Below are 12,872 nucleotides of genomic sequence, written 5' to 3' on the forward strand. Positions count from 1 at the left end.
CATTGTAGCTATTTGCTTCCGAGAATGTAATAATTACCAGATGTGTGCGCCCACCCAAGCGCCCGCGCACGCACAAGAAACGTACGCGCCGAGCGCTGAACTAGGAACGCGAAGGGAGAAGCATAAGCGAAACCGCCTGCGAGCGCCCCGGCTGCCGAGCCGGTTGCGACTGCAGCGCCACAGAGAGAAGGATCGGTGGCGGTTCCGGGCAGCGCCGCCCAGTTTTACAACTGAAAATAATCTAGTAACGTTGCCCTAAACTGACCAACACGCACAATTAAGGCATTCCGGCAAAATAGCGACCTAAGAAATGGCGGAATTTTAAAGCAAGGAACACGCAGCTAGCGTAAATAACAACACTGACTCTTTAAATGAAAGTACATGCGCGTTTTATTTTACCATTAACAATCGAGCCTAATACGTATTCTGTTAAAGTCTTGAATGTCGCAAGTACGCTGTTTGAGCCGATGTCTTCGTTTTCCTCCTCCGGGGCTTGTTCTTCTGCCTTGTCAAGTAAATTTGATGACATACTTGGCCATATGAACCCAGTAACATAGGGTTGTTACTGCGACGCATCTGCGAAATGAACAAACGCTGTAGTTTAGGAGAAGTTGCAAAGTTGTTACAGCAAAGACAATATCTCACCTCTCAGAAAACCAGGACTTTTTGTACCGGCAGTTCAAATGAGATTTACAGCCATTCCTGGAAAACAAACAAAAGGCATTGCTGTAACACATATAGGGTGCTTGATCAGAAGCTCACCTGCACTATGGATGACGTTTGCTGCCAGATGAGCTTATTCGTGTGTCAATTTTGTAAATCTTAAGGCATTTCTGAAAACAAAACAGAGTATAGAAGTTGTGCAGAAAACTGAAGTGAAGCAAATTTTAGCTAATGGAGAAAACCTTACCTTTAAGGAGGAATATATAGCAAAACAGGCCTCTTCACTTTCCACTTTGTCTTGCTTGTTTGACTTTTTCTAATGCCTGTGTCAACTTTATGACACGCACATCGCATGAGTGGGTTTCTCAAGCATCCCTGGAAAACAGAAAAGGACAAAACTACTTAATTATATAAAATACCTTACAGCTTTTCTTGCAGCTCATTGAGCAAGTGAAAAGTCTTCAGACAGCTTGCAAGAGAATTTTCAATTAGCAAGAGAAGCCGACCAACTGATGACGACGTGGTACGTCGGCAAGATTAGTTGAAAGAGGACGATAATTGCCTAAATGCCCATAAACATAAAAACACAATGAACCAAAATTAGAAAACAGGCAATTGTCAAGAATGAAAACATTACACAACTAGACGAAATTACAACCACGTATTTTCTTGGTTGCCTAATTCTACCTTTTGCTCTCGAAAAATGTGCTTAAAACTGGCATTGAGCTGTTTTATTTTTTGCGTATGCCATAGACCAGCTTTTCACATGGAAAGTTTGTACTAGTATTCACAAAGTTTCCAAGACGTGAGGCGTTGTTTTACATCATAAGATGGCTAGCATAATCAGCTATTTTTGGCGTAGCGGCTAGCGTCAACACCCAGCGTAAGCAATGCCTGCGGCGTCGCGCCGGTTCCCATTGCTGCCAGATCGCCGACCTATGTGACTCACCCACCGCAAGGTGGCGCGAGTGACCGATCCTCGGTCACTCCTGGCAGATAATGTGAAATACCTTCAAAAACTGGCCGACATTTGTGGTGATGAGGCCACGTACCTAAGCCAACATTTTAACCCGCAGAAATCGGGAGTCATGGTGTTTAACGAGGAAGCACATACAGCACCACTAAGGATTCAACAGGAAGCCATACCATTAGTAAATAAGTACAAATACTTGGGGATCTGGCTTAATGACGGAAAAGGCTACCTGAATGCCCATGAAGAACACCTCAAACTGAAGGGGAGACGAAACGCAGCAGTAATGAAACATAGAGCACTTTGGGGATACAATAAGTACGAGGTAGTGCGAGGCATCTGGAAAGGGGTAATGGTGCCGGCGCTCATGTTCTCTAATGCCGTATTATGCTTAAAGTCAGATATCTTAGCGGGACTGGAGGTTAACCAAAAGGCAGTCGGCAGATTAGCACTGGGAGCTCACAGTAAGACTACAAATGAGGCGGTATACAAGGTGATATGGGCTGGGCTTCATTTGAGGCGAGGGAAGCGCAAAGTAAAATACGCTTTGAGGAGCGGCTTAGACATTTAGATGAGAAGAACTGGGCAGCCAGAGTGCACAGGTACCTGTACCTTAAAAGTGTGGACACCCAATGGCGGAAGAGGACGCGAAGAGGACTAAATATAACTTGACCGCGGCGAATAAACAAGGGGGAGCAGTTAAAAAGCAAGTGAAGGAAACGGAGACGCTCATGGGGATAGAGAGGATGGAAAAGAAGAGATCACGGGGAATCTACAAAGCAAGCAAACAAGAGATCCGGAAAGAGAACTTTTATGACAACAATAAAGGTAGCGCGTTGCTCTTTGAGGAGCGGGCTGGCTGCTTGAGAACTCGAACTTACATGAGCAAATATTCGTCACAGGATGAGACATGTGTTGTATGTGACAGGGATAAAGAAACAATCGACCACATAGTAATAGGATGCCAAAAGATTGAGCCGGCTAGAATTGGGGAGAAAGTCCTACTTCCTGAGGCACTGGGCTTCGCAATCTATGGAAGCATTAACTGGTCAGCAGTAGGTATTACTAAGCAGCGGCTGGAGTATTGGTGGAAAAAAAGCAGGGAAGTCGATAAAGTGTCATCCCAGGCAGGGGTAGCGGCAGGGCAGAGTTAAAAAGAAATCCGAGTTGAGGGCTAACTAAATTTAAATTACTAAGATAGGCTAGATGGCGCATGCCGTCACCCCGATTCAAAGGGGACCTAGGCCTTTAATAATCATCGATCACCATCATCGGTGGCGGTTGCGGCTAAAAGGCGGCGTCAGCGGATGGCGGGTTTTTGTGCGCGCTTTCGTCTGAAGTACATTCTAAGATAAAATTTGTTTGCCTGTGTTTTTGCTGTCATTTTAGGTAACTCTGCTTCTTTCAAGAGTGCTTTATTGTGCAATCATTAAATGAACAGATTTTGTTTCGCTTGTACAGTCTATACCGGCCCGCCTTAATTATCGGTTTTGTCGTTCTTTGGCGTATATATGGGCTACTTCTAATGGGCAACTGCAACTCCTATCTGTAATCCTTTTTGTGCAAATTTTGCTGCTCTCAGATGTTCTGAAAAGTTGCGTTAATTTCATCGCATGAAACAGCAGCGGTGAAGCTGCCAGTCTCATTGGGCAAACGATATGACTGAAACGGACAACACACATTCAAACAAATTAAACGGCATCAGACAGCTTAAGAATTAACGATTATAAATGAACAGAAACGAAACAGGCGTGAAAACAAAAGTGCGAGTTACAGTACACTGCGAGTACATATGCGTGTATGCACGCGTGCATACTAGCCTGCCACCCAGCCGGCCACCCAGGGCGGGTGATGCCGAAGCAAATGTCACACACGCACACACACGATCGCACGCACGCACCCACCCACCCCCACACACACGCACGCACGCATGCACACACGCACGCACGCACGCGGCACACGCACGCACGCACGGAGGGATAACCGGGTTGTGGTGTCTACGGGCAGCATAATGGGACCAGTGGCGCGAGATGGCACGCGCAAGGAGTGTGGACTAGAGTTCCTGTATATAGCTCCCGCAGGGAGCTAAGAGTTGCGCGACCCTTTTCCACGCGCCGCCGTGATTGCGACACTCCGGTTATCCATGCCGCGCAGAGAAGCCCCCACTACGGCTGCGCCGCAGCCACCGACGCGGGCGGTACCGCGCCCCGCCAGGAATCCAGCGTAGCCGCCGTAAGGCGCCGCCGACCGAAGCGCCCCCACCGCGCGTCGGCCGCCGTCGGAAGCGTGGCGGCGAGGCTCCTTCACTCGCGACGGGCGGCTTTCCCGCAGCAATCCGGATAACAAAGATGGCGGCCGGTCGCGCAACTCTTAGCTCCCTGCGGGAGCTATATACAGGAACTCTAGTGTGGACTCAGATCTGCAATTAACCCGCGACAGCCTTCTGACTTTCCAGGAAATCACCTGCCACTACCGCCTCTCTCGCCGGCGCTACCCTCCACCCCATTGGTCACTCTCTATCACCGAGGAACGGTACTGGCGCCTTTTCTAAACCAACACCCTTCCCTGTCTGGCGCGACAGGGAAGGGTGTTGACTACATGCAATTTATCTGACTACATGCAATTTATCCATCTGTAGTTCCCTCTCCCCAATGTCCCGACTGTGGAGTCCACGAAACAGTTGCTCATATAATTTGGCAATGCCCTCAAAACCCATTCCCTCCCATTTCTTGTGTGGAGCACTGGGAGGCGGCGTTAGGCAGCTCGGATCCGCGGGTCCAGCAAGGACTCGCTGAACGAGCAGGCCAGGTCACCGGCGCCCTCCAAGCGCTGGTCACCACTCGTCGTTGACCCAACGGCTCCAGAATAAAGTTCTCTCTCTCTCTCTCTCTCTCTCTCTCTCTCTCTCTCTCTCTCTCTCTCTCTCTCTCTCTCTCTCTCTCTCTCTCTCTCTCTCTCTCTCTCTCTCTCTCTCTCTCTCTCAGGCCTGTCTTTAGAAAGTGGAGTCTGCACCCCTGATTCTAGAATCAGGGGTGCAGACAGAAAACTCTCAGTGCCGGATATGAGCACCGAAAGTCGGTGACGGTGTTATCAAAATGCGTGGTTAGTCAGCAGCGGCTTAATAAACTTTCTACATACGAGTTCCACCAATCTGGCATGAGTTACACCAAGACTGGCATTGATGTGATGAGCACAACGCTGTGTTTCAAGCATGCTTCTAGGGGCTTCATAAGCGACCGACGATCCGGAAGTATCGCGTCAGAAAACTTCTTCAAGGCAAGCATGCAGTCGCACCATAGCTTCTGCGTTGGATATCTTGCCGATCTTGCCGGTGCGGATTCCTGCATGCTTTCTTTTTTTGAAGCTGAGATCGCCCCTTGCTTCTCTTTTCGGTGCCGGCCTCGTGTGCGAAGGGTAGTGCGGGAAAACACTAAGCACAGCATCTTACTTCTTTTCCTGTTAAATTACTCCGAAAGTCTTCCTGCCAAAAGGGCAGACTGCAGCAGAACATCGACGTTGAGTTGGGTTCCCTGTTCCTTCTAGAAATGTTCTTTACTCATTGTGCTTTCAGGGCTTCGTTCACTGAGAACTCATTTGGAGACATCCGGGTCCTTCTGCACGCTGAAGAATGGGCGGCTACAATATCGTATTCCTCAGTTTTAAATTTTACATCGTCGCTTGTTTAATGGACTGGTATTACTTACACGAATTTAGCGGCAGGTATGCTCACACATATTGTAAAAATACGCAACATGAATAGCCGTTCACTGGCAAAAGGCGGGAATGCTCAGTACACGGTTTGCCCGCGGATCGTCTGCTACCAGTACCATGCGACATAGCGAGAGAGGATCGGTAGCGGGAGGATCGGTGGGTGGCGCCACCCCGCGGAATTCAGACGCAGTGAGAGAGGGCAAGGCGGGCACGCTTTGGGGTGACGCCGCAGGCATTGTATGCCAACGTCGTCGGGTACTGGGACCCGACTGCGCGTGCGCGCCGGGGCATGGCAAGGAGGGGACGGGCGCGGAACGAATGTGCACATGCGCAGACGGGTCCCGGTATTCGCCGACCCTAGCGTAGCGTGCGCAAGGCCGCTATGCTGAAACTCTTTCTTTGACGGAGCCGAGCCTTCTGTCCTGATGGTCCTGATATGCTTAAGTTTGATAGAACCGGTTCGTTCACGCCCTCGCCGCCACCGCCATGTTGTTTCCCGCCGCGCGCGCTGGCCGGTGCAGGTGTTCCGGTTTCTCTTCCGTTCCAGAGAGTTTCAGCATAGCGGCCAGCATTAGCGTCACTAAATAAGCTACGCTTAAGAGTACCGCCACTTCGTGCACCCGGAAGCGCCTGGGGGCCATTTTGTTTCTGGCTTGCAGTGTTGCCATCTCTGCCAACGAAACCACCGCCGGTTGTGACGGGCAGAGTGTGACCGGCCGCTCTAGCGCCCGGCAGCAGAGAGAGAGAGGAGAGGCGCCCAGAAACAAAATGGATGCGCCCATATGTAAAGAAATATCTCGTGGTTCCGACCGACCAATGAAAATCCTGGCGGCACATAACAATGAGAGAAAAGAGTGCCGATACTCTAAAAGCCTTTATTTATGACGCCTTTATTTAGTGACGCTAGCCAGCATCCAGCGGGTTACCTGGACACGACTGCGCATGCGCGCGCGGGGAGGGCAAGGAGGTCGCCCCTCACCGGAACGAATTCGCGGGCTGCGCGAGGTGGGTGACCGTCCCTGAGGAACGAATGTGCAACTGCCCAGTCGGGCCCCGCCACCCAGCGCAGTAGCGTTAGCGGTCGCTAGCCGCTATGCTAAACTCTGTAATAAAATTCGCGTTCCGGTTCAGCTCCGGAACGAAAAAATAATAGTTCGTAACGATATTTATGACAACAGTTCGTGTTTGCGCACAAAAATTAAGAAATATGAAATTGTGTTAAAAAAGGAGAATTATGAAACTATGGAAAAAAACATTGACTCTTATTACTTTTTTTGTAAAAAATGTCCGTTAAACAGCTCAATTGTGCGCAGAAAAAAGTCCAAGGACAACTAAGTACTCCATGTCGTGTACCTCTTGATGGCGCAGTTGCAAATGGCGCTCCAAGTTTCAACCCTGGCCCCCATAAACAACATGCCGGCAGTTCTTAACCTGGCACCAGTCTTGGGCAAGTAACTAGTTACTAGTAACGCGTTACCGGCAACTAGTTTTTTTTTGAGTAACTGTAACAGAAAATACCGTTGCAGTTACTTCCTTTTTTATAAGAAATTATCCAACAGCAACGATAGTTATTAAGGCCGACGTAAATATAACGATTTCCCCTTTTTCTGACGTTCTTTGCCATATCCTCCCCTTATCTACCTCGAGGCGACGGGCCTGAATCAACGCCTCTAGCCACCCCGGCTGGAGGCGTTCAACTACTTTTATTTCTTTTCTTTCCTTTTGCAACTACTTTTAATTCTTTTCTTTCCTTTCTCTCACAGTCACTGTACTCCCACCTTTACCACCTTGCCCCCCCCCCCCCTCCACACACACACACCAAGTTGAATGCAGGTGTGCCCTTATATGGGCACAGTAATATGCTTGGTTGAACTTTCCGCTTCTTATTTCCGAATAAAATAACTTACTACTACTACTAGAAGAACCAGATCGTAGGCCGGTTTTTAAAGGAGCCATGAAGACAAAATACAAGTTTGTTTTATTCGAAAGATTTCGGGTTTTATAGTGTCCCCAGTGCTTGTCCGGATGTAAACGATGTTTTATTCACTGAGAAATTAATCAATTTACGTTACATTTTTAGATGCGACGCATCTCTTGCTCTCGGGCTTGTCCCTCCTGCGTCGTCGTCGCGGCATCCGTCCGCATCCCTCCTCCGTTCTTCTCATCACAGCTGTGTGCAACACTCTCACTCCGGCTCATTAGCATACCACAGCTGGCGTGCTTGTTTGGCGCGGGCTTCGCTGCGTTAACTGCTCCGGTGCGCGCAAGTGCGCGCATGCGCGACTCTCCTCCGTTGTCTCCTCTCCTTCAATCGCTGTGAATATAAAGCGGGTATCGCGCCGCGGCGTTCAGTCAAACGCTCGCTCTCGCACTGACGTGACCTTGCTTTGACTACTTCGTTGAACCCCCCGATGCGTCGCATCACACCACGGTTCGCTCGCGGGATGATGGGCGTAATTTTTTTTTTTAATTTTCGCGCTAAATCGTGCGTTTTCGTGGTCTGAAATGACATCAGAGGAACCTACCGCTCTGCAGCCGATTGGAAAACCTTGTTTACCATTAGGGAACCTAGATGGCGCCACCACACCGTGGCAAGTAAGGTCGCAAGCCGTTTTCTGCCTTTGGTTTGTTTTTGACCGTATTTGAACCTGGCTTGTTTTTGTTCAGGGATAAAATAATCCTTTCGTGAAACAGAGTGCTCGCTCGACAAATATGGTCACGTAAGACACCGCTGCTTGCGTCAATCGGCAAGTGTCGTCTACCCCAAAGCCCCGCAGTCCTTTGCAGCTAAATTAAGCATAGTTCACGCAGTACCAACAGCAGTGCGCATCGGTACTTCTATGGTTTACGTGTACTTTCGTAACTTACACTGTCGGTCCCACCATTCTTACTACTTTAAAATGTGGCCTAAATTGAAGCGCAAATATAGCCCGTTCGGCAAGCTTATAAGCTCTAATTTGCGTTTGATTTTGCCGGCCTCCGCCAATCCAGAGCTGGCTGGTATGACATCATAGGTTCTGTTGCGGGAAATGAGCGAGTGGGTCGCATGACCTTTCCCTTTTTTCCTAATTATACAGCTTATATGAGCGAAGTTTACGTTAAAAGTGGTGCCAGTATGATTTTAACGAGGCAATCTTTTGAATGAACCAAACTTGTGTTTTGTCTTCATGGCTCCTTTAAGGGGATTTATAAAACTTTTACTTCGCCTTGTGTCCAGCGGAAACAAAGCAAAACAAAAGAAACTGGCAATTAAACCTCCGCCGAGGAGGAATCTGGCCTACCCTTGTAAGGAAAGACCACCGCAGAGGGGCCCACCGAGAACAGCGCACCCATGACGACATCAAGGGTGTATCAACAAAAAAGTTGATTTGACAAAATGAGGTGTATGCAACTATTGTTGGTGTTGGGATTGAGTGTTCCTCGTTTAGGTTCTCTTCGTTCCACCTCGTGCAATTTTGACTACCCGCATGCCTTCATACGTTCCTGCTAAATAAACACTATAATTTGGTTTGTGATTTATTACTTAGTTTTGTTCAGTAACGGAATAGTAAACATGTTACTTTTTCACAGTAACTATAAATGTAACAAGTTACTTTTGGAAGCTCTGTAACTGTAACAGAGTTACTTTTTTTGCTTAGGTAACAGTAACTGCAACAGTGTTAGTTTCTACTGGTAACGTGCCCATGAAGCGTGGCACCCATGAAACATGGCTCCCAGGTTTCATTAAGACGTTTTCGTAGATGAAAAATATTTGAGCACTATTTGTTTTGGGGCGCCCCCATTGAGGTCAACTATACAGTTGTTTGGTGTTACATTTCGCGTTACATGCGTTCTCTTCTCGATGCACTTGGAACGTTGCCCCCCCCCCCCCCCCCTCTCCCTCCAGAAAAAAATAAAAATGAAATGCACAGAAAACATTTTTTTTTAATTGCGAAAGTTTGCTCTGCAGCATAAAACGGTGGAGGCCTAGTGTGTTTAATGTACGTAAACAGGAAGTTTTTACTAAGAAAGTCTAAAAGGCTCTGGTGATACGGCCCAAAGAGCCGGCGTCTGTAGTCGGGAGGCCGGCCTGGGTTGAGTCCCACACTATGTAGTACTTGCTGTCGGGAACGTTGGAGGCCACGGCAAGTCCACAGAAGATGGTGAATGTCTGCGGTCGATGCCGACGTGGTGCAAAATGGACGTGTCCGGCCAAATGGAGCCCGTCGATCCGGGGGCCAGGTGTGGGTGACAGCTGGTGTAAGAGCAGCCCCGACGCGAATCCTTCGTAGCGCCACCTTCCCACGGCGGGTGAGCCCACCAGGGAGGTTTGATCCACACGGTGGAATAAGTGCGCGTGTGGAGCGCCGAAGGTCTTCTTTGTCGGTGGCCAACTTTGACATTGCGTCAACTGGAAATAAGGGCAGTGGATGCGTCGTTGGAGGTATACGAGTCGCCGCATCCGCCTGTTGCTGTCCAGGGGTCGACGTCCTCTGGGCCCAAGTAATCTTCACTCTGAAACTAAGGGCCACAGCCTTCGCGTGGATGGTTTGGGACATGGGCACTTGATGAAGTACTTTCCGGAGGTCTCGGACTGCTTGCATTGAATCTGTAAAGATGTTGACAGGTTGTGATTGGTTTGGTCTCAGCAGCTCTATAGCCGTCAAGGCGTCGAAAATCGCTTTGAGCTCAGCAAGTGTTGACGGGGGCCTCTGAGGGGCGTAGTAATGGCAGGTTTGACAAAACTGCATGGCTGGGTTTACGATGTCTGTGGTAATAAGGCTTCCTGAAATACTGGCGTCGACGTAAAACGTATCTTGGTCAGTACTGGATGAGAGTTGCGGCGCAACACCGCTTGACCGACCCAGAGGCTTGCAGTCAGTAATTAATATTCGGGTCCAAGGAGGGGGTTCTGGAGAGGTATCTGGCGGCGTGTTAGTTTGGAGGCCCATATATCACCTTAAAGCAGCCACAGATGTGTACACCTGCGCTTTAAGAGATCGTGCATGTCGCCGCTGGTGAACCAACTCATCTATCGTGTTAAGGCCAGCTTCTTCCTGTAGTTTAGAGATGCGCGTTAAGCGAGGAAGGCAGGTAATAGTCCTCATGGCTTCTCTATTGATGGCCTCTAGACGATCCCATTCCGCCCTTGTCATGTACTGAAACGGAGCCTGGTACGTGATACGTGGCTGCAGGATTGCCCGTACAAGAAGCCGAGCCATCTCTGTGCGAGCTCCTCCCGATTTCATGGAAATCCGGCGAACTAGATGTAGCAGTTGAAGGGCGCGCCGGCGAGCTTCCCGGAGCCATGGCGTAGCTGAGCCGGAGGCCGCAACGTCCAGGCCAAGGATGCGGTGACACGTAACTTCCGTCACTGGCTCACCATCAAGATTTAGTAAAATGGGTCGGTTTTGCAGTTTTTGTCGAACCCTTCGATTGCCGACAACAAGTAACCCGGTCTTATTTCGGGATAGCATGAGTCCCACGCATTTGCACCACGTGTCAACCGTATTTAAAGTACTCTGAAGAGCGTGTTCTTGATCCGCAATGTCTGGAAGTGTCGACCAGAGCGTGATATCATCCGCATAGATGAGGCATTTTAGATCTTTAAATACCCTACTGTCCAAGCGAGCGGGAGAAGGGCAAGGTTGAACAGTATGGGTGCCAGGACCGAGCCTTGTGGTACCCCGCGGCATGTTGAAAAGGAGCCAGCCGCCTGTCCTGAAACTAATTGAAAATGTGCGGTGTGTTAAAAACGACTCTATAAAGGACATCACAGGCGCCGGGCACCCAAGCCAGCGCACTATCTGTAGGATTGTTTGATGGCTCACATTGTCGTACGCTTTCTTCACATCTAGGGCAAGAATAGAACGAATACGACAAGTGCGTCCTCCTATGAGTACGGAAGTGGAGAACGCTTCAAGGCCGTCCTCTGCGCCGATGTGGGGCCGAAAGCCGATCTGAGAGGGATGGTACCAACCCGTGCCCTCAAGCCACCATGTGAGCCTTGATGCTAGCATACGCTCAGCCAGCTTGCATAAGGTACACGTCAGAGCAATCGGCCGTAGATTGCTGAGCCTATCCGGTGATTTTCCTGCTTTCGGGACGCCTATGATTTCTGCGTGCTTCCAGAAAGTGGGTACGCATCCAAAGGCCCAAGCTTCGTTTATAGTGGTCAGTATGACCTGAAGATACTTCTCTGTGCAGTTCTTATACACTTCGTACTGTATGCCATCGGGGCCCGGTGCTTTATGTGTTCCTGCTGAGTCGATAGCTGCCAACAGTTCCGCCATGGTGAAGGGGGAAACAAGAACAGCTGCCTCTTCCATGGTAAGGGGTCGGCCTGCCTCAGGGGGAAGGGGTGAAGGTCCCCCAAAGGACGGAGGAGGCGTGTCATAATTGTGGAAAAAAGCCTTCATTGCCTCCTCCACAAATTCTTGCAAGGAGAGACCCGATGCAAGGTAAGCATTGTCCAAGGGGTTCTGCGGCTTGCGGCCTCGTTCCATTGCCTGAAACGTGCGCCATATCGAGGCTGTGTTTGTTGAGGGACCGAGTGAAGCGCACCACTCCATCCAGCGAGCCCTGGAAAGGCGTCGTTCATGTCTTCGGGCTTGGGCTGTCAGGTGATTAAGGTGGATCTTGGCACTCTCAGATGACGGTTGGCGGGCCGCAGTCAGTTCCGCGCGACGGCGGGCGGCCCACAATCAGAGCAGATGAAGGTCAGGCGTAGGTCGGGCTTCATCTACCCAAGAGATGTGCGTTGATGCGTGCAGTGCGCTTTGTAGGATAGAAATCGGGTCATCAGTGGGTCATCAGTTCGAGTGGGGAGAGCTGGGATCTGAACTCATCCCAATCGATGACCCGGCAGCCTCGACGAAGTCGCGGAACCGGTCCTGCAGCAAGCCTAATATAAATGGGATGGTGATCACTCGCCCAGCAGCCGAGCTCCAAGTGCCATGAGGGCGCACCGTGCCCAAGCCACCAAGTGAGGTCCGGGGAGTAAGATGGTGCGCGAGGGTGTGTATGCCGACGAGTGGGGCTGAGAACATCATTTAGGAGTTGGAAGTTCGCCCCCCCCTAAAAGTGTCTTCAACCAGCTGACCTCTAGAGCTATTCCTCGGGTAGCCCCAGGATCCATGCGGAGCATTAAAATCTCCACACACCAGAATCGGGACTCCTGGGAAGTTGTGGCGGAGATGTGAAAGCCAGCCTAACCGAATTCGACTAGCATGACCACTGCTCGGTCGAGCGTAATAAGATACGAGAATCACCTCTGAGTGGGATAGGCGAACTCGCACAGCTGCCACCTCTTGCCAAGCGGTGCACCATGCGGGAAGAGGGACCTGGTTTTGTGGCAAGTGGGAACGTACGTATACAATTGCTTTGCCAGGGGGGATGTCCGGACGCACACCCCGGCGGTCCCGAATGCTTGGCGACGTATGCACACTGAACTCCGATATTTGCGGAGCGCAGTTTGTTTCTTTTAGCAGGAGGGCCCATGCAGATAATTGGCCAATGCGCATGTGGTATTTCAGTTCACCGAGCTTAC

At 50.0% G+C, this 12,872-nt stretch overlaps 1 long non-coding RNA gene across 2 annotated transcripts in view; it reads right to left on the bottom strand.

The window, feature by feature from the left end:
- Positions 1-259: 259 nt before the first annotated feature.
- The window catches only part of LOC144169247 (uncharacterized), a 50,393-nt gene continuing 37,780 nt past the window's right edge, over positions 260-12,872 (bottom strand). The window contains exons 2-5 of one of the 2 annotated variants that reach the window (XR_013322402.1): positions 911-1,038; positions 763-833; positions 646-702; positions 260-576 (exon numbers count right to left, since the gene is read on the bottom strand). This is a non-coding gene — a long non-coding RNA (uncharacterized LOC144169247). Of the gene's footprint in view, positions 577-645; positions 834-910; positions 1,039-12,872 lie in introns of both variants that reach the window. The other variant, XR_013322400.1, reaches the window with a different exon arrangement.

Source organism: Haemaphysalis longicornis, unplaced genomic scaffold (assembly GCF_048455015.1).
Source record: "Haemaphysalis longicornis isolate Haplotype H1 unplaced genomic scaffold, Haemaphysalis longicornis Haplotype H1 scaffold_1, whole genome shotgun sequence".
NCBI lineage: Eukaryota > Metazoa > Arthropoda > Arachnida > Ixodida > Ixodidae > Haemaphysalis > Haemaphysalis longicornis.